At 40.9% G+C, this 22,802-nt stretch overlaps 1 pseudogene; it reads right to left on the bottom strand.

Moving 5' to 3' along the window:
- Positions 1-21,224, bottom strand: part of LOC114110289 (large ribosomal subunit protein eL39-like) — a 34,541-nt pseudogene extending 13,317 nt beyond the window's left edge.
- Between the last annotated feature and the right edge of the window lie 1,578 nt (positions 21,225-22,802).

Below are 22,802 nucleotides of genomic sequence, written 5' to 3'. Positions count from 1 at the left end.
TCCTTGGCTCACCTGCCTTAGAATCAGATGGGCCAATTTTTACAAAGGCAGATTGCTGAGTCTATAAAGAATCTACTGAAATACAATATCTTGGGTGTGGGGCCCAGAAATCTCCCTTTTCACAAGCCTCCTTGATGACCCTGAAGTTTGGGGATTAGTGAACAAATGGATCCAGAAATTGATGTTTGGAGAAATATGACAACTTGAGAACTGTGGTAGGGTTGAGAGAAGAACTGGGCTCATTCTAGCAATGGGAATTAGTATGAACCAGGTGTCAGTGGTTGGGCGGATACTAAATAATGGATCCAGTCTTTTAGGAGTGTGCAATTTAGACTCTAAACAGGTGAAAGCATAAGAAACATATAGCAAAACAAGCAATTGTATGATTAGGTATTAATATGGGTCCTGGTGATAAATGCAGTAAGGTTTCAGGACACAGGTGACTAGGATAGAAAGTAATGATCTTGGAAAGAGGCGCTATGATTGAGAAGGAGATAATAGGGCCAGAATTTTAATAATGGCAGAGAATATAAAGAACATTTTCTTGATTGAGGGCAATAGGGGTAAATGTGAGGAGATACAAATATTGCTTGTGCAGAATTGGATGGATGAATTTGAGATAAATAATTTATAATTCTGTGTTGCTGCTTCTAAGAGTAGTCAAGGTAAGACCTGAGAATTCGAGTGTCAAGACTCCATTATATGTTAGATAAAGATTCCTTGATCCATCTTTGGGGCTACGTAAGTCTTTCTATAATGGTGTGGTTTACTGGATATTTGGTACAGAGTCGCTTCTTTCCATCAAAGACTTTGGCCTGGGAGTATGTGGAATGGGCTCTACTTTGAGGAGAAGAAGATGGTCAACTGAGCTGATACTGAATGCAGTACTTGTGAGAACAACTAAAACTCTGTACAAAGAGACGGAAGACATGGGAAGGAGGGAAGACAAAAGCAAGAGATCTTCCTGACTCCACCTATGTTTCTTCTCTGTTCTCAAGAGATCACTCTCCTGTTCTGGAAGTCCAAGTCGTACCTCTGGAGTAAGCCACATGTGCAGCAGGACTCACATACAAAACTTAGCTTCCTAAAATACTGCTGTTGAAGTGGGAACTGGCAGCTTCATTCACTTTGTGTGTGTGTTAGTCACTCAGTTGTGTCCGACTCTCTGTGACCCCATGGATTACATTCACTTTAAATAAGACAAACAGAATCATGTTCTTTTTCCTGGTTGTGCTGAATTACAGAGTTAGATTACTCTTATGTTAAATCCCAGATCACTTGGAAAATGAATACAAGACTGATTTATGCTCTTTTTTTCACTCTATCTTGGAACATTAAAAAAAAAAGTAAAGTTTGCATGTCCTCTTTAGACTTTGCTAAGCAGGTCAATATTGTTCATTTGTACAGCTCAAGGATGGGCTTCCCAGGTGGCTTAGTAGTAAGGAATCTGCCTGCCAATGTAGCAGACATGGGTTTGATCCCTGGCTTGGAAAGATCCCCTGGAGAAGGAAATGGCAACCTACTTACTCCAGTATTTTTGTCTGGGAAATCCCATGGACAGAGGAGCCTGACAGGGCTACAGCCCATGGGGCCACAAAAGAGTTGGACATGACTTAGCGACTAAACAATAACAACAACTGCTCAGGGATGCCAATAGATGCCAAGGTACTGCTGTAGGCAGGTATGTGTAGATACATAGGTTTAGCCTGTACAGAATTTGCTTGGAATTCTCATTGGATGATGCCCATGGTAACTGGAGGCATGTCCTATAAGTGATCGTCTCCTGGTGGCTGTACTAGATCAAGGCCAAACATCCCACCCAGCCGAAGGTACAAAAGCTCCTATCTCAGGTGTGGGTGTGAGAATCCTGCTTGGTTCTAGCTTTATACCCAAATTGCAACCCAGTAAGTTCATGTATGTATGAACTGGGCATACTGAACCCCTGTTCATTTTTTAAAAAAAATTCTTCCCCAACTTTCCTTTTTCCTTCTTTTAGTAAAGAATACCTCCACTTACCTCTAGAGATCCCAAGCAGCCCTACTCTTAGTGCATATGTTTAGGATGAAACTGACCTTACCTCCAGCTCCAGAGGTGGACATGTGACCTCAGACCTAAGCCAATCAGCACACTCCATTCTCTTGGACACGCAAAAAAGTGGATGCAGAGACAGACATGGAACCAGCCTGAACAAATGAGAACTAATCTTAGGACTGACTGAGGTGATCAGGAGAGAGACAAGCTCTTTCTTTTCTCCTGGAATAAACAGATACTGCCTGGAACTCTTACCAGCCATGACAAGATGATAAAGGGGCCAACCTGGAGAAGAGGATGCAAGGATGTCATTGGACCCTAGAGTCAAGGCATGCTGCTGCTGCTGCTAAGTCGCTTCAGTTGTTTCTGACTCTGTGCGACCCCATAGATGGCAGCCACCAGGCTCCCCCATCCCTGGGATTCTCAAGGCAAGAACACTGGAGTGGGTTGCCATTTCTTTCTCCAGTGCATGAAAGTGAAAAGTGAAAGTGAAGTCGCTCAGTTGTGTCCGACTCTTAGGGACCCTATGGACTGTAGCCCACTAGGCTCCTCCGTCCATGAGATTTTCCAGGCAAGAGTACTGGAGTGGGGTGTCATTGCCTTCTCTGAGAGTCAAGGCATAATGGAGAGATAAATGTTACCCTTGAACTTTTTATTTTCATAAGAGAATAAAATCTTATTATGCTTAAGTCATTTATGGTTGGGTTGCAAGCTGAGTTCTTACAAGTCAAAAGCATTTGCTTCTTTTGACATTAATCAACACTTTCGAAATACACTCTCTTTATTTTATATTGACTCTCAGTGGATCATTATAATTCCACATTAGTTCTAAGCTCTTTCCGCCTCTCTCAGATTCTTCTCTAGCTAATGCGTTATTAATAAACACATAGAGACACAAGGAAATTTGCCCATTTAAAGAGCCTCACAGTTAAATCTCATTAAATCAGGGTGTACTCTTTTAATTTATTAACCACACTGTAACGCAGAAGGTTTGTCGTGTAACAGGTAAACAATATGGTTCGAAATATCACTGAAGTACTCACTTTAAGACAGTTAATTTTATGTTATGGGCATTTCATTTCAATAAAAAGTCTGTGAGGTCAGTGCTCCTGGGTCAGTTTCCAGCATCCACCACTTCCAGGGATGCAAAGCTTTGGGTGTAGCTCCCACCTCCTGCACTAGTCAGCTGGGCTGTTTTCCTCTTCAGTCCATTCCCTTTGCTTTCCACAGTTTTGGGATGCCTAACAGTTTCTCATCCATGGGGCCTCCCTTTTTCTTATATTTAAGAAACAGTTTCTCATCCATGGGGCTCCTTTTTTCTTATATTTAAGAATTGTAATTTTCTTAATATAATTTCAGGAATGGTAAGGGACTTGGACTAAAGGAAAGAGGCTATAGTTTATGTTTATCTTTTGTTTATGTAATCTCAAATGCTGTCCTCGAACGGCTCCATCTCTTTTAGCTCAAACACCTTTTAAGAAGGTGATTTTACTCAGCATTTGCTTCTAAAAGGCTTAACTGCTTTCTCATAAAGTGCTTCATGTATAAGCATCTTTGGTGATTCCCCCACCCTATCCACTACCCCCCACCCTCACTGCCGCCCCACTAGGAAGAGGCTCTCGTCTTTTTATTAAGACCCAATGTCCTGATTCATCTTGGCTGGATGAATCACAAGCTGAATCAAGACTGCCAGGAGAAATATCAACAACCTCAGATATGCTGATGATACCACTCTAATGATAGAAAGTGAAGAGGAACTAAAGAGCCTCTTGATGAGGGTGAAAGAGGAGAGTGAAAAAGCTGGTTTAAAACTCAACATTAAAAAAACTAAGATCATGGCATCTGCTTCTATCACTTCATGGCAGATAAAAGGGGGAAAGTGAAAACAATGACAGATTTTATTTTCTTGGGCTCCAAAATTACTGTGGATGGGGACTATAGCCATGCAATTAAAAGACACTTTCTTCTTGGAAGAAAAGCAATGACAAACCAAGACAGTGTAATAAAAAGCAGAGATAGTACTTTCCTACAAAAATCCATATAGTCAAAGCTATGGTTTTTCCAGTAGTCATGTACAGATGTGAGAGCTGGACCATAAAGAAGGCTGAGCACTGAAGAATTGATGCTTCTGAATTGTGGTGCTAGAGAGGACTTTTGAGAGTCCCTTGTATGCAAGGAGATCAAAACAATCAATCCTATAGGAAATCAGCCCTGAATATCCACTGGAAGGACTGATGCTGAAGCTGAAGCTCCAATACTTTGGCCACCTGATACAAAGGCCCTTTGGAAAAGGCCTGATGTTGGCAAAAGGAGAAGGGAGTGGCAGAGGATGAGAGATTAGATAGCATCACTAACTCAATGGACATGAATGTGAGCAAACTCTGGGAGATAGTGAAAGACAGGCAAGCCTGGCAAGGTGGAGTCCATGGGATCGCAGAGAGTCAGACACAACTCAGTGACTGGACAATAGTGTCCTGATTAACCAGCTCCTTTGAAAGGGGGTTCCTAAGGGATACACTTTAAAATAAACCAGAGATAACTGAGTAGAAAAGAAATGAGATACACAGTGAATTATAAAGGCAAATGATTTCCATAAAATATTTACTTGTAATGAAGTGGAATTTGATGCTATCTGAACATAAAGAACCAAGGTAAGTTTACCACTGCATCTAGATTTTCTTTGAAAGTGAAAGTGAAGTCGCTCAGTCATTTCCAACTCTTTGCAACCCCATGGACAGTAGCCTGCACCAGGCTCCTCCGTCCATGGGATTTTCTAGGCGAGAGTACTGGAGTGGGTTGCCATTTCCTTCTGCAGGGAATCGTCCCAACCCAGGGATCAAACCTAGGTCTGCCACATTGTAGACAGAAGTTTTACCATCTGAGCCACCAGGGAAGGATGCTACAATTTTGCATTTTTATTGAATGATTTCATCATTGAGAATGAATAGTGACCTACATGTGATTTCTACTTGTCTCTCTAGTGTTGTCTTCCAGATACTGATCTTCTAAATATAGCGGTAAGAGTTAGTTGGCATTATAGCCTCTTGGAGCTTCTGTCTGAGCCTCTCGGAGTACTTAGTTTTGGCCACTTGCTTGCAACCTTGCAGGGGCATGTTTAGGAATAATCATAGCAATCCTACAGGTTCTTTGGACGAGGCAGTGCCTGCAAAGTGTCTAGATAAGATTAAATCAAATTAGCTGTGAGGCTGGTGTGAAGGAGTACATTATGTAGCTACTGAGAGTCCCTACCTGACTACTGGCATCCACGCTTCAGCTAAAGCTAGTTCCACATACTCTGGAGTCCACACAATACAGAGGTCAAGTGCACTGGACTCAGACTTCCTGACATGAGTTGCCAGCCACACCCTCCCTAGGTCTGTAATCATGGGCATATTACTGCACTTCTCTACATCTGTTTCCTCTTCTGAAACAGGGAAAGAATAGTGCCTACTTCATCTGAGGGTGAAAATTATAAAGAAAAACACACGTAAAGCATGTAGGATAATGCATGGCTCATACTATATGCTTTTTGTTTGTTTTCTGGGCATATGGAGTAACTTGTGAGATCCTAGTTTCCTGACCAGGGATCAAACATGCGCTCCCTCCAGTGGAAGCACAGAATCTTAACCACTGGAACACCAGGGAAGTCCCGCTATATGTTTAATAAATACTATGATTAGTTCTGAGATGGTGGATTTGAAATATACTCTAATGATCTCTGTCAAGAATATCAATGTGGAATCATATTCCACATAATTTAATGCCAGCATAGTAGCAACAGCACTCTCCCAGATACCAGGCTGTGTGAAATTTGATCTCTATTTTGGCTTATGAACTTTTATTGGCCCCTTGTCTCTTTTGAAAGATGCAGGAATAGGAAATATCTGGTGTGTGTGCTGATACGTTTCCTTCCCACACCCTTGGCAGTCATTGCTGATCAACCCAAATACTTTCTCCAACTGAGCCCAGACCAGACCTCAGAACTCTTCTCGACACACAGCCTGGGCAACACTGTTAACTAGACTGAGCTCACAAGAGGTAACCTATTTGCAATCTTTATTCTAGAAACTTAATCTAATTCTTTTACCACCCTTCAGGAAGAAAACTGAGTGGAGGATGGAGCCAAGGCAGTCAGGAAGAGGACAAAGACATGACTGATGTTCCCTGAGGCATCTGCTAAGTCATTCCCTGTCATGAACATTCATTCTTCATTACCCCAGCACGATGATTTGTAGAAACGTAAAATGAGCTAATTTTGAAAATTTGTCAATGCAAAATCTCAAATAATAAAATATCCAGATTTATACAAGAGGTGCTATAAAAATGACAGTAGAATTTATCTGTGCAACTGGGTGGAGGTGGATGCTGCAGAGAGTGTCAGCTGGCAGTCTGCTTTATGTGACGAGAAATATTTTTGCATTCATTATTCAGTTATAGGAAGGTTGATAAACTCAATACAGAGGTTACAGAGAGAAAAGATTTATTAATTTAAGCATGATTTACTTTTACAGCATTGTAGTCTGGGTCATAAAATTGGTACATGGGCTCTGCTTAGTAACATACTTACCTAAATTAAAAATAGAATGCTTTAAGGAAGCATTTATGGAATCTATTCATTAAGAGTCTCCATTGGCCTAACGGTGAGTAGAGCACGGTCCTGACATTACCTTCCTTTAATGAAGGAAGGTAACTTTTAACCTGTTTAACTTTTAACTGTTTAACTTTTCCTATGTCCAGCATTGCCACCTTGACCCTATTTCACTTGACCCAGGAATAATTCCTTTTGTTTCATTTCATTTTGTTGGGTCTTCACTCTCATTGGCTTCCTGATGCAGCAGGGTGAGCCGGTAGCTGTGTGTGACCGTGCACCATAGTGCACCAGCTGCTCCTTGATTCAGTTTGAGTCAATCACTTCCTATCTCCAAGGAATCTGGACTTGGAATTTAGAGATTTGTATGGAGCCGGTCTTTGCCTGTGTTTTCACTTATGAAATAATAATATCAGAGTTGAGGAGCCGCTGTCTTCTACTACCATGTGGCCTCAGGAGCACTGAAGAGATGTTGGAGAAGGAGGTGGGGGGAGAGAGAGAGGGAGAAAGAGAGAAAAAGTGAGGAGCAACAAAAAATGCCCTAAGTGCTATATCCTGGGTTCCTTCAGAGTTTTGTTTGCCAGATCTAACCTATTTCTGGGGACTGGCTATATTCTGGGTCAGCAAGGTGGGTTAAGTGAAGCTGGCCAAGGGAACCACAGCCTCAGCAGAGACCATTACTTTTCCAGTTCTCTTCTCTTCAACTCCTTCTCACCTTTCTACACCCACTGTGTTGGTAGGTCTTAGCATGGTTCCTTATTCTTAATAAAACACCTCATCATCTCCAGCCTTCATATCGTAGTGAAAGATGTTCCTCCCACCTTGAATGACAAGTTAAGGCATGGATAGCTACATGTAAGAGAATGAAACTGGACCAATGCCTTAAACCTTGCATAAGAATCAAATCAAAATGGATTAAAGAGTTGAACATGAGATCTGAAACCATAAAAATTCTAGATAAACACAGGCAGTAAGCTCCTCTACATCAGTACTAGTGATGATTTTTTAAATTGACACCAAGAAGAAATGCAACGAAAGCAAAAATAAACAAGTGGGGTTATGTCAAACAAAAAAGCTTTTGCACAGCAAAGGAAACCATCAACACAACGAAAACACAATTTACCAAATGGAAGAAAATATTTGCAAATCATATATCTGATAAGGGGTTAATATAAAAAAATTTAAAGAACCCATAAAACTCAATAGCAACCCCCCCAAATGATCCAATTAAAAAATGGGCAGAAAATCTGAATATACATTTTCCCAAAGAAGACATTAAGATGGCCAACAGGTACATGTAAAGGGGCTTAGTATCACAAATCATTAGGGCTACTTGAAACCACAATAAGATATCACTTCATGTGTGTTAGAATCCTATTATTCAAAAGACAGGTGATAACAAATGTTAGTGGGGATGTGGAGAAAAAGGGAACAGTTATGCACTATTGGTGGGAATATAAATTGTTGTAGCCACTATGGAAAACAGTATGGAAACTCCTCAAAAAATTAAAAATATAATTATCATATGATCCAGTAGTTTTACTTCTACTGGAAGTAAACACATTAATTAAAAAATATATCCCTCCTCAATGTTCATTGAATCATTATTTACAATGACCAAGACATGGAAGCAACCTAAGTGTTCATCATTGGGTGAATGGATAAAGAAAATGTGATTATATATGCTGTATAATGTCTATATGCTGTATATAATACAGCATATATAATTCAGCCACAGTAAAGAAGAAATCTTGCATTTGTGACAATATGGATGAACCTTGAGGAGATTATGCCAAATAAAATAAGCCAGGCAAAGACAAATGCCATATGATGTCATTTATATGTAGAATCTAAAAACAAAACAGAAAAACTGAACATAGATTCAGAGAATAGATTAGTGGTTGCCAGAGGTGGGGGTGGGTGGGTAAAATGGATGAAAATGGTCAAAAGACACAAATATCTAGTTATAAAAGAAATAAGTCATGGGGATGTAATGTACAGTTTAAAAACTATGGTTAATAATACTGAATTGCATATTTGAAAGTTGCTAAGAGAATAGATCTTAAAAGTTCTCATCAGAAGAAAAAATTAGTTTATGTGTGGTGATGGTTGTTAACTAGACTTATTGTGGTTATTATTTCACAATATACACAAATGCTGAATCATTATGCTATGCACTTGAAACTAATATAATGCTGCATGTCAATCATATTTCTAAAAACAAACAAGCCAAGGCATGTTGGGTGCTGGCAGCTGAGTCGGCATTTTTCTCCTAGACTGACATGCTGTCACCTTGAACTGGCCCGGGTGGTCCTGGGGTCTATGGCTTTTTTCAGGAATCAATTCTGGCCAAACTTTATTTTTAAATTTCATTTCCTTAAAATTTTTTTTGATGTGGACCATTTTTAAAGTCTTTGTTGAGTTTGTTATGACACTATTTTGGTTTTGGGTTGGTTTTTTTGGCCACAAGGCACGAGGGATCTTAGCTGCCTGACCAGGGGTCAAACCCACACCACCTGCTTTGGAAGGTGAAGTCCTAACCAACGGTCCACTAGGGAAGTCCCTGGTCAAACTTTAAAGAGCGTTGGTAGCTCCCTCTATATCCTCTCCATATTTCTATGGCTACTGGAGGGCACACCTGCCCATTGACAGGGAACCCACTGTTGTACTGCCTCTTTCTCCTCTGGGTGAAAAAGCTTAACAAAGCCTATGAGGGTATTCTCAACTCAGCCCAGACTACAATAAAAGTCCTAGCTACAATAAAGACTTTTACTAGAAATCTTATTTATGTTTTTATGGTCTCTGAGACTCTTCTTTAATTACTGCCTACACAGAGCTCAAGATCTGTCAGGAATGATAAAGAATCATTCTCATTATTACCTTAAATTTACTTCCTTTCCACCCAATACATTAACCTTTATTGCTATAAGTTATGGCTGTTAGGAGCCAGAGCTAAAGAATAAAGTTTACTTTCATTTAAGATGTGAAGGCAGGCAAGTCACTGCTTTCTGGATGAGAGTAGGGGGAGGAACAGAGAGTGTCATATGGTGGATACATAAAAAATGCATGATATGCCTTTTAGAAGATAATTATCTGAGAGTCATTTGCCTCAATCAGTTAGAGGTTTCTTTTTGAGGTGGAAAATGAGGGGAAAGAAAAGAGAGAAAGATGGATTGGCTGACAGACGGACTAATTAAGTGATGAAGATACAGAAGAAATAAGAGGGTTATAGACCAGGAAGACAGCAGTTCTCTAGAAAGCAGCAGGGTGTGAAATGTCTCCTAGAAAGAAATCATAAAACAGATGGTCCAAGTTAAATAAATGATGTTTGGTTCTTGAAAAGTGCATTTCCTCTTACTAACGCACTCAAATATGTCCAAATAAGAAATGGAACAATACTTGTTTAGGATGCTTAATGATAAATATTAGTCTTTTACTATTTTATCTTTGGTTTAAAGATCTCAAAGTCTTTTTCTCGGCTTAGTTAGAACTTCTCAAATTCTTTATGGGGGTAAAGACATAACTTTGTTTTATTGATTGAATAGTGAAAATTATAGGAGTTGTCCCTCAAAAAATGATTCAAGACCAAGAGACTACTTCTCAGCAATTTCTGCAGTCCTCCTGCTGGAGGCCCCCTGCCTGTGACCCATGCTTCTACATCGTATTCCATCCATTGTTCCATTTTGTATCAATCAGGATTCTGTTGGCTGATAAGTATCAAAACCCTAAATCAAAGTAATTTAATCAAAGCAAACCAGCAAACAGACAAACCTAGGAAGTCCAGTGATTGCCTTCAGGTCAGATTCAATCCATGCACTGCAAAACCTCATCAGGACTGTCATCTCTGACCACTTGGCTACAAGAGCCTGACTTGGGTTATTTTCTCTCTCCTGCCTAGCTGATCTCTAGAGCTGGGGCCTCAAATGGTCTGTAGAACTCACTGTTCCCCAGAAAGAAGGCTCATGTTGGTCTCTAGGAAAGATTCTGTTTGGCTGACCCACATATATTCTCACTCATTTCCCAGGTGTGAATAGTGAGCCCCTTGAAACCCCTTGACTGGCCACTGTACCTGAATCACATGGAGAGTAGGACAGAGGTTTCCATTAGGAAAAAACAGACCAAAAATATAACAGATGCCAGCTACACATTCAATACCATAGAAAGTTTTCACAGACTTAGACCCTTTGGGTCTGATCTCATTCTAACATCCATATTGGATAAAAAGTGCTAATTGCAATGTGAGTGTTTCTGTTTCCCACATTAAGTTTCTGTTCTTTGTTGTTGCCCTGCTAGAAAACCCACTCTTCAGTTTGCTTTTATCCTTCCTGATGCCCTCTTGCTGATCTCCTCTTAACCTCCCACAACAGTTTACATCATCCAACCTGATGCTTAATAGAAGCCATCCTTATGGTCTTTTCTGAAATTTCATTTGTGTTAGCCCTCATTTCCCAATCAGACTGTAAAGAACCATAAGGAACTCATAAGGCTTCATGTATTGCCTGGCACATGGTGTATACTCAGTACCAGGACTGAATATTCAGAATTACACATTTTATACCTATTATTTAGTTTGTATGCTATGCTCAGTTGCTATGTTGTGTCCCACTCTTTGGGACTCCATGGATTGAGCTCACCAGGCTCCTGTGTCCATGGAATTTTCCAAGCAAGAATACTAGAGTGGGCTGCCATTTCCTACTCCAGGGGATCTTCCTGACCCAGGGATTGAACTTATATCGCTTGTGTCTCTTGCATTGGCAGGAGGATTCTTTACCACTGTAACACCTTGGAAACCCATTGTCTAGTTTAATCATTAGTAAAATGAAGATGATAATGCCAACCACACAGGGCACATATGAAGTAATATGATGGTATCTTTCAGATGCTTATCACACAGTTGTTGCTGCTGCTGCTGCTAAGTCACTTCAGTTGTGTCTGACTCTGTGCGACCCCATAGACGGCAGCCCACCAGGCTCCCCTGTCCCTGGGATTCTCCAGGCAAGAACACTGGAGTGGGTTGCCATTTCCTTCTCTAATGCATGAACGTGAAAAGTGAAAGTGAAGTCACTCAGTTGTATCTGACTCTTAGTGACCCCGTGGACTGCAGCCCACCAGGCTCTTCCATCCATGTGATTTTCCAGGCAAGAGTACTGGAGTGGGTTGCCATTGCCTTCTCCATTATCACACAGTAAGTATTCAATAATGTATCTTTTATCCACATATGTATGTAATAAAATTATGGATACAAACACACACACACACATATATATATACACACATATGAATGTATAATCTAGATGATAAATTTCCTAAGGACAGAGCCCATGTCTCTTCTTTTTCTTTCATGTCTTGCCTGAGGCAGCAGAGCACAGGCACTCCACGTGAATCTGTGACCATCTGATTCTAACACTTAGATTCTTGTTTTGTCATCTCCCACATGATGTCATAATGAAAACAACAGCTGCATCGTTACACACACTTTCAGAATTTCCCTCTGGTCATAGGGAAACACCTGAAAGCACAAAACACAGACATATGCATGCAGCTGGGCACATGTGGGTTCTTCTCAGAAGTCCTCCTTGTGGTCCTGGTCTATGAAGTGTTTGCAAACTAGTGTGAAGAAAAGGACTGGGGTTGGAAAAGGGAGTCCAGGATCTTCTGGCAACTATCTGATGAATAATTTTCCTTTCTTCCCTCTGTCACGGTGCTTGGAAAAATGACCATCTCCAGTTTTGTTAAAGAAATACAATGAAAGCTAATATGCTCCATTTCACTTTTAGTTTTCAAACTGAGGACATCAGCTCACAGGTAATTAGGCTAGCATGTGAGAATGCTAAGTCGCTTCAGTTGTGTTTGACTCTGCAACTCTATGGACTATAGCTCACCAAGATCCTCTGTCCACGGGTTTCTTCAGGCAAGAAGACTGGAGTGAGTTGCCATTTTGTACTCCAGAGGATTTTCCTGACCCAGGACTTGAACCCATGTCTCTTATGTCTCCTGCACTGATTGGCAGGCAGGTTCTTTACCGCCAGAGCTTCTTGGGAAACCCATTTCTGGTTAAGTGTTTTCATGCTTTTATGAGTTACTGGGACACTGATAATCTGGAAATTCCATAAGAGTTATCATCATAGTTTTATTTCAGAGTTGTTTCTGAACCAGGCAAGATATTTTATGGGCTACTAAATATGTTACACACCAAAGTTTACAAGAAAATTTCAGTACATACCATTTGAAAAATTCACCTTCTCAAGGGGAAGCTCCTCTTTACTGAAGGACATTAGATAAAAGCAATTATGAAATTAGAAAATTACCATCTTGAAATGATCAATATAATAATTATTCAGCCACGAATCACCAGATGCTGCCAAAACAATTCGGTGGAAATATATTGGGAAACAAGATGTTCACGTAACCTCAATGTACCAGTTCATAGATCACTTATCAATTTTAAAGGGAGAAGTAATTTCTTAAAGTATCCTAGCCAATGTGAGTTCAAATAAAGGATCAAACTTGACATCATCTAATGGTGAAATAACTGACATTATGTAATTTTTTTTTTTGAGTGGCCGTTAGTTGTGTAACCCTTGATGTGATGCAAATGCTATGAAAGACAAAAAAGGATGGTGGAACTCTTCTAGATTAAAAAGATAAGAGTTACTGAGCTAATGAGTAAGGCTAGTCTACTTCTCAACATCCACATTACAACAAATGACCACGCTGCCTAGTTAGCAGGGGCAGCTTAGATCTCCAAGCATTTATAGATTCTAACTGATTACAGAATGAAAATCAGAGAACAGGGAGATAATGAACCGAAAATGTCTCCCTGGAATCTTGTGTTCAGAAGGATTCTGAACTCGTATTTATAGAAAAATTCCATGACTGACTAAGGAATAATTAAGAATCTCAGCACACATGCCTTATAAATATTAATACTTAGATCAGTAGGAGGGGGATTTTCTTAACCCTTAAATAAAGGCTGCATTAAAGGGATTTTGGGGAATGTGATCCCAGAGAGCAACTGTTGGGCAAAGAGAGTGAACAGGGAATGTGGGAAAATCAATGCAAGAATGCATTATTAAGTTGGCTATTGTGCTAAGTGATGCTGACTATACTTTATTCCAGAGTACCTTCTGTGGAACCTTAGGAGATGTATCCCACAATTACTTGCCTTGGGAATAAAAGAAAGAACTATTAATATTTGCCTTCCAGGTGGCGCTAGTGGTAAAGAACATGCCTGCCAATGCAGGAAGACATAAGAGACACGGGTTTGATTCCTGGGTCAGGAAGATCCCCCAGAGGAAGGCATGGTGACCCACTCCAGTATTCTTGCTTGGAGAATCCCATGGACAGAGGAGCCTGGCAGGCTATAGTCCATTGCGTCAAAAAGAGTCAGACATGACTGAAGCTATTTAGCACGCACCTGTCAGTCAAGGGAGGCTCAGAGACACTAACTCTATTGCATTTCCAAACTGCATACCTGAGTGCCGAGGGGGTCCTGGGGAAACCAGCTGCCAGTTTCAGAGGAGCCCCAGGGCAGGAGGCACGAACAGGCCTGGAGGTGAAGCGTTGTCAGGCTGTCAGGCTGTCCCTGTGCGAGGCTGATCAAAGTCACCACCGCAGTGACTACAGGCAGAGGTGGCAACAGAAGGAGATGAAATCAGGCTTAAAAGGTGTGTCAAATACAGTCAACTTTTTTCTCTCTTGCCCACACTATACGGTTTGTGGGATCTTAGTTCCCCAACCAGGGATTGAACCCAAGCCCTCGGTAGTGAAAGCACAGAATTCTAACCACTGGACCACCAGGGAATTACCCAATATAGCTTCCCTATGTCTGATCTTTTGGGTCTTATTCTCATAATTCCATATGCTCAGTTGTGGAACAAAACTCCATAGAACGTCACCCAGTCAAGGAAGAATACATTCAAGCTCTGATCTCAGAAACCGTATTGCCTGGATTCACATCTAACCACTTACTTCAGATTTAAATTTATTCACTAAACACAGTGAATCATGCTGCCCAGCCTTAGAACACAGCTGCTATAGAGGTAACAATTTCAATGAGAAACATTTATAGTGTAATATACTAAGAAAATAAGGAATTCTCATCATTCACCATACAATAGTAACCTGCCCATATTAATCATTATTTCTGTGAAAATTAATATTCCCCACAAGCTTTTCAGAAACACATTAACACTAGTGAAGCATAAAATTGATAGGTATTAAGAAATTTTGGTGCTCTACCATGTATTTCTTTTTGTTCATGTTCTGTGAGGAGCATACCAAGTTTTAGACTTTTAATTTTGAGAGATATCATTTTTGATCCCTCTCTTAGCTGTCTTATGGGGAATGGCTATAAATGCTAATATGCACGAGGGGATCACCTGCCCTTGCTCTAACTGTGGGGACAACTTTCATGAAAGCATGGCCTGTGAGCAAGCATTTTGTGTCACTGGAAGGCACCATGTTGCTGACAGTCACACTATTGGGTCTTAGTCCAGGAAGGCAATGGGGTTGAAACTTGTAAGTTGCAGTCTGTCCTCAGAGTCACAGTTTACTCCCCAAATTTTGTGTTTAAATTTCTTGGCAGATGAAAGCAACATTTACATCTTCATTAGGAAACATTTTTCTTACAAGAGGAAAAATATTCTAGGAGGGAAAAAAAGTCTTAAAATTTAGTGGAGGAGGGGGCGAAGGTAAATAGTGCAGTGGGTCCTCCTGGAATGATAAACATGGGTCCCTTTAGCTTGTCATGGAAGAAACAGAGTCACGCTGAGACAGCTGTTAGCTTACCAAAGCTTCCTGAGACTTGATTATCCAACAAGTACTTATTGAGTATCTGCTCCGTGCCTATCTTGATGCTAGGTAGTTTGTATAAATGATCTGGAGATATTTACAATCATCCTACTATATAGTCATGTTAGGTGCTTCAGGTCAGTCCTTCCACAACACAATTGCTTTGAGAGATCACAAATGTTTGCCCTTGTTTATTGGTTTATTTGTAGAATATCACTCTCTCTCCAAAATGCAAAATAAATCTGAAGTCAGTACAATATTGTGAAATCTTGTACGACACTGTGAAAAGAGCTCAGACACTGTCTGGCTCTCAGGCCACTGACTGTCTCTTGCTGGTAGAAGACCTCACCTAACAATGCTGAGACTGCTGCCTATTTCTACAGCTCTATGAGGGCTTCGGTTCATATGCTTATGTTCTGTCCTTCAATAGTGAGCTTATGGTGTTCTTTATTTTTTTCATCTTTTCCCCCTACTACCTGCATATTTTCAACTAAATGAGGCACGTGGGACTCTCAGTGCACCCATCCGAATGTGTTTCTGTGTGATCTTAGACTACTTCATCATTGATTTGTTCACTCACCCATGCGTTTGACAACAAATGGCTAACTGAGCACCTCTACCCATGGACTGTGGGGTGGGCAATAGAGATAAGGTACAGAGGGAGGCACAGCCTTGACCTTAAAGACCTCAAGGCACAGCCTTGATCTTAAAGCCTAGAGGGGGAGACAGATAAACAAATGGGCAATTACCATATAGTGTGGTATGTGCTTTAATGGGATAAATGTGCGGTTCTTTGTGAGCGCCTTATCAGGACCTTAGTGGGATGCCCAGGGAGATCATCCAATAGCAGTTTTTTCAGATGTTCTACATTGCACTTAATATGTACAAGGAAGCCTCTATCAGAAATGCTTGGGGGCTTCCCTGGTCGCTTGGTGGTAAAGAATCTACCTGCCAGTGCAGGAGACACGGGTTTGATTCCTGGTCCAGGAAGATCTCACATTCTGCAGAGCAACTAAGCCCGTGTGCCAGAACTATTGAGCCTATGCTTTAGAGCCCGGAACCACAACTTGGGGCCCACATGCTGCAGCTACTGAAGCCCACACTCCCTAGAACCTGTGCTCTGCAACAAGAGAAGCCACTGTAATAAGAGGCCCAGGCACCGCAACTAGAGAAAAGCCCACACAGAAAAGAAGACCCAGCACAACCAAAAATAAATAAATAAAATGATTAAGAAAAGAGAAACTCTCAGAATTTTTTTTAAAAAGAAATACAGATTCCAAGATCTAAAAGAATCTCTGGGGTTAGGGCTGAGTAATCTGCATTTTCACAAAGTACTCCTGGTGATCCTTATGGCCAACGAAGTGTGAGAACCACCGACTTAGTTCAATGCTTGTTCCTTCTCCAACATCTGTGTAATAACCAGGAAGCCATATCATAATGTAACAGCAAGAGTGCTGTCATAGAGATAATCTTGACTCAAATGTAAATCACTGATTTTTGGTAAAAGCATTGTTAGTGTCCCTGGTGCCTCTGATAGTAAAGAATCTGCCTGCAATGCCAGAGAACTGGGGTCGATCCATGGGTCAAGAAGATCCCCTGGAGAAGAGAATGGCTACCTACTCCAGTATTCTTGCTTGGAGAATCCCCATGGACAGAGGAGCCTGGTGGGCTACAATTCATGGGGTCACAAGGAATTGGACATGACTGAATGACTAACCACAGCACTTATTAGCTGGCCAGAGTTAATAAATTCATCTGCATAAAGTATTTAGAAAAGTCCCTGGCATATCCACTCTGAACCTCATCTGGACTCAGCCATCATTCTAGATCAGTTCCCATCCCTTTTCTTGTAGGTAACTGCCTTCTTACATTTTCTGGGTCATGCATGCACAGTCGTGTCTGACTCTGTGACTCCATAGACTGTAGCCCACAAGGCTCCTCTGTCCTTGGGATCTTCCAGGAAAGAATACTGGAGCAGGTTTTCATTTCCTCCTCCAGGGGATCTTCCCAACCAAGGGATTGACCTGTGTTTCTTGTGTCTCCTGCATTGGCAGGTGGATTCTTTACCACTGGTGCCATCTGGGAATCCCCTTTTCTTGGGGGGGAGGATATTAAGTTGTATATTTGGTCCTAAAAAAGTACATGAGATGAAAAGAAATGATCTTCCTCTGAGGAAGTTCCCTGCAAACAACTTGTTTTCTGGAGTGTTGTCACATCTTTGCTTTATACAGTATAAAAGGCAGAAAAACAGCCCCCAAAGATGTCCCTGCCCTAATCTCCAGAACCTGTGACTCTTACCTTGCATGGCAAATGGGAGTTTTCCAGATGTAATTAAGGGCCTTGAGATGGGGAGACTATCCTGGAACATCCAAGTAAACTCAATGTAGTCATGTGAGTCCTTTTAAGTAGAGAACCTTTCCAAGCTGAGGTCAGATGGAGATGTAATATTGCTAGTTTTGAAGATGGCAAAAGGAACTATGAGCTAAGAAATGAAGGCAGCCTATGGAGGCTGGAAAACGCAGCAAAATGGATCCTTACCTAGAAGTTCCAGGAGAGAACAAAGTCCTACCAACATGTGGATTTCAGACCCATGAGATCCATGGCAGAATTCTGACTTATAGAACTGCAAGATAATAAATTTGCATTGTTTAAGCCACTGGGTTTGTGGCAATTTGTTACAGTGACAAGAGAAAATTAATATCCACAATCTTTAGACATCTATTTTTCCATAGAAATCCATATCTGACCTTTCAATGTTATCTTTCATATCAGAAAATAATTACTTTGCATTTTAGTGGCACACTCCCTAGTCCTTCAAAATGAAATTGTTGGAAGTGAAGACTGGCCTCAAATTTAAGAATGTGAAGACTGATGTTTAACTTCAGCAGATCATCCGTCCTCCAGGTTGCTGTGTACAAATCAGAACTTCTCCTACTGCTCTCTATATCACACTCCCAACTTCTCTGTATTTAACTATATTTATCTCTCTTTTCTCAACCTTTAGGAACTTGTATCTGAGGGATTTTCATCAGGTGATTTCTTGAAGACTTTTATTCTTGTTAAACTCTCTGTTATTTCAAAGATTCTTCTGATAATGTGCCTAGAAACATGGTCTCAGTAGTCAGCAATCACATCGTGTGCCCCACCACTCTAAAACCCCATAAAATTATAGTTCAATTAGATGAGCCTAAAAGAAATAATGCAAGTGGAATAGTTAAAGACCCTGACTAAGAGATTTTTGCATGTAGTTTTAAAATATGCCATCATTTTAAACTTTGGTTACATAGTGAAGATAATTTTAAAGTTACTGTTAAAAATATATTTAAATTAAAATGTAGTTAAAAGGTAGAATAGAATCACTTATAAAAATCTCAACTGACTGGAAAACCCCAGTGGGAGAAACTGTTTTCTGCACACTTGGATATGGTTTATGGCATCTATATTGTGCAGGAGGAACAATAACAAAGTTTGCAGCTCAGTGAGAACACGGAAATTGATTTAAGCTGCTTTTCATTGGAGCATACATTTATGACAACCACCATCAGCAAGAAAGAGCTTAATTTTCTAACTTCGTTAAGCATTCACCAAGCTGTTGGCCTTCTCCTCCAAGGAGACTTCCCAATAGTTTGCATTGGCCACAACATGTTTTTCCTTGGGAAAGTTTGAAGCAACTGAAAATTGTTTAATTGGGGGTGGAAGGGCTGAGGATTATTTTAAATGAAAGAAAATTCTGTGTGATATGATCATCAGAAATGCTGATGGTATCTTTAAAAGAATGAACTGCATTCTCTGTTTTACTCTTTGGTGCTCTTCTAACCATATCTGGAGCGTTAATTTCAGGCCAATTTGATGATGGGCTGAGATGTGTCAAAGTGCACTCAGAAGACAGGACAAGAGTATCCAGGAAAGGAAACATTGGAGGCATTAAGGCTACTTCATCTTGAGAAGAAAGATCTGGTGGATATGATGGCTGGATTCAAACGTCTGACAGAAGGCATGCGGAGAAAGAATCTGACTTACTTCTGTCTTTCAGAAAGGGGTAGATATGGGGCCAGAGGGCAGGAGTTACATTGAAGTTGATCAAAGTTCTTTATGAGGAAGACATTTCTCAGGATCAGACCTCCCTGAAGATGAATATGATGTATTCTCCATCCCTGGAGTTGCTCAAGCACAGTCAAGAAACATATGACTGTGTCAAGATCTCTAATTTATTTTGCTCCCATTGCATGTTCTGCCAGATGGAAAAAGATGGGTCATCTAATACTGCTGAGTCTCCAGAGACTGACGTTCCAAAGATGAACAGGACAATTAGGTGGCCCTTGGTCAGAAATGGCAACTGTAAATCACCGTGCTCTCCTCCTGCCCATGGAAGATATTCTCAATGATCAAGACTCTCTTCTGTTGCATTAAGTATAACTTCAGAACCTTTCTCAACACAATATGCTGACATTAATAGATAAAATCTATTTGTCACCTCTGCTTTAGAACACACTTGGTGTGCTGTTTATTATTCCCTCAGTTCCCAAGAACTGTGTTCCTCTTGATGATACTTGTGTTGGGATTCTGCAGTTATGTTTTTTCCTTACTGGCTGGGACACTGTTAGTCTAGGTGGACACTGAGAGGCTGGAAGAAGCTGGGACTTTCACATATTCTGTGGCTTTCTGCTGCCTTTTCATGGTAGCAGCTGAATCCAGTTAGCAGGTTTTCCATCACTCTTGGAAGCAGCCATGTGGTGTCTTCGTCAGAAACAACAGCTCCTTCCAGCCCAGTGCCTTCTGCAGAGGTCTGAATTTCAACTATCTGGGCCCCTCCTCCAGCTTCTCGGTTGGTGCTCAGTTGTGCATGCTTAGTCGTGTCTAATGTTTTGCAACCCCATGGACTGTAGCCAGCCAGGCTCCTCTGTCCATGGAATTTTCCAGGCAGAAATTCTGGAGTGGGTTGCCATTTCCTTCTCCAGGGGATCTTCCCGACTCAGGGATAGAACCCAGGTCTCTTACACCGGAGGCAAATTCTTTACCATCTGAACTACCAGGGAAGCCCAATTCTGTTATACACCTCAGCTAATGAATGGCATTTAGAACAGGTGGTTGCGTAAGTTGTGAAAAACTCCAGGGGGCGCCATTTACATTTGTAATCAACATTGATCCATCCTTTCTGACCATTTTCTAGCAGTTCAGAAGAAGGCATTTTAAAATGTACCTCAAGCTAGCAATGTTTTAGTCTGTAATGGATTAAGGGATAATGGTGTTTAATTTTTGATTTGATTATAGATCATTTGAGTGGTAAGGGACTTTTGTATCATTCAACTTCGCTTAAAAAATATTGAAGTCTATTGATTTACAGTATTATATTAATTTATAGTGAGTCTAAAAAAAAATAAAACAAGTGAATGCATATGCAGAATAGAAACAGACTCACAGATATAGAAAATAAACTTGTGGTTACCAGAGGGAAAAGGCAAGGGCGGAGGGGCAAATTAGAGGTATGGGATTAACAGATACAAACGAATATGTATAAAATGGGTAAGCAGCAAGGATATACTGCCTAGCTCAGGGAACTCCCTTGTTTTAAAGCTAGGAAATGTAAGGCTCAGAAAAGATGGAAGGGTCTTCCTTGGTGGTACAGTGGATAAGAATCTGCCTGCCAATGCAGGGGACATGGGTTCGATCGTTAGGCCAGGAAGATTCCACATGCCATGAGCAACTCAGCTACAACTACTGAGCCTGCGTGCTGCAACTACTGAAGACTGCGCACCTCGAGCTGGTGCTGTGCAACAAGAGAAGCCGTTGCAGTCAGAAGCCTGTGCGCCATGACGGAGAGTAGCCCCCTGCGCACTGCAACGAGAGAAAGCCAGTGCAACCACAAATAAATAAATGAAAAGAAATGACAGGCGAACTGACACGGGCTCTCTGGGTAAACCTTGACTGGAATTAGGATTTGAGGCATCAGACTCAGATAGCAAAGCTACAAAACAGAAATAACAGAAGAGCAAGTCATCTTTTAACACAAGAGGCCAGTCCCGAGGGAGGTCCAACAAAGCACTGTAGCTCCGCGGTCCCCTGTCCTCTTGTGCTTCCTTTGGTTGGACAGATTAATAATGAGTCCAGACTGTTGGTAGGAGAGAGACACAGAGAGGGCTGTTTTCGAAAGAAGGCTCCAGAAGGTACTGCTGATAGAATGGGACTTACAAACATCTTGGGTCATGAAAATGCCCTTTTGAAAGTGTTAGAAAGATAGGAAAAATAACAGTTAGGCCCCTAGAGGCCAGACAGAGCATGCGTTCATGACCTACTTGATGAGTTTTATGGAGAATAAAACTTCTAATGACTGCATGTGATATCAGTACCCTGTAATAGCATAAAACAGCAAAATGCAGTGTAAAAGTTAATACAGAAATTATAAAGTAACTATAATTAAATTTCAACAAGAAACTTTATGGATAAAAAAATCTGTAGAAAATGAGATGCAAAATTCAGCAATGGAAATGCTGTGGAGGAATATCCGAAACTTCACAGACCAAGGTGTTTGTGAAAATGAGGTAGAAAGTGAGCTTCCAGCTTGGCAGCCAGAATCAGGTTTCAGTGCTCAACATGTTCCCCTGCTCCACACGGAGATTCTCACTCACAGTTCACCCTGCAGGTCAGGGTGCGAGTCACAATAATTAAGAATACAGAAGCTGTTAACAAAGCTTGTAAATATCATTGAAATTATTCATTCTAATAAAAGATGCCATTGCTGGCATTTGCATCCTGATGATTGGTTTGTCTGACTGAAATCTCTCAATATTGTTTTTTGCTTCACTCTTGAGACTGGCTAGGATCTTCCAAATGCATATATATTGTGTGTGTGTATATATATGTACATATACACACATATACATATACATACATATATATATATATATACACACACACACACACACACACATATATAGGTTTTCCAGGTGGCGCTAGGGGTAAAGAACCTGCCTGCCAATGAAGGAGACACAAGAGATGTGGGTTTGATCCCTGGGTTGGAAAGATAGAATCCCATGGACAGAGGAACCTAGTGGGCTACAGTCCATGGGGTTGCAAAGAGTTGGACAAAACTGAGGCAACTTAGCACACACACGTACATGCACACACTCACACATAAATACACACACACATGATTCTCATTTTCTGAGGTGTAACTGATCATTCTTTGGCAATGGTTCTGAATTGGGGATAATTTTTACCCCCTGTCCCCATCCCCTAGTCCTGGACACTCGGCCATGTCTGGAGGTCTTTTTAGTTGTCATAGCTGGCGTGGGAACCTGCTGGCATCTAATAAGTAAAGGCTAAGTATGCTGCTTAACATCCTTCATTGTTCAGTGCTGCCTCCCCGATTCTTAGCAAAGAATTATCTGTC

Source organism: Ovis aries, chromosome 22 (assembly GCF_016772045.2).
Source record: "Ovis aries strain OAR_USU_Benz2616 breed Rambouillet chromosome 22, ARS-UI_Ramb_v3.0, whole genome shotgun sequence".
Taxonomy (NCBI): Eukaryota; Metazoa; Chordata; class Mammalia; order Artiodactyla; family Bovidae; genus Ovis; species Ovis aries.
Note: the sequence above shows the minus strand (reverse complement) of the source record. Positions and strands in the feature narration are given on the sequence as shown.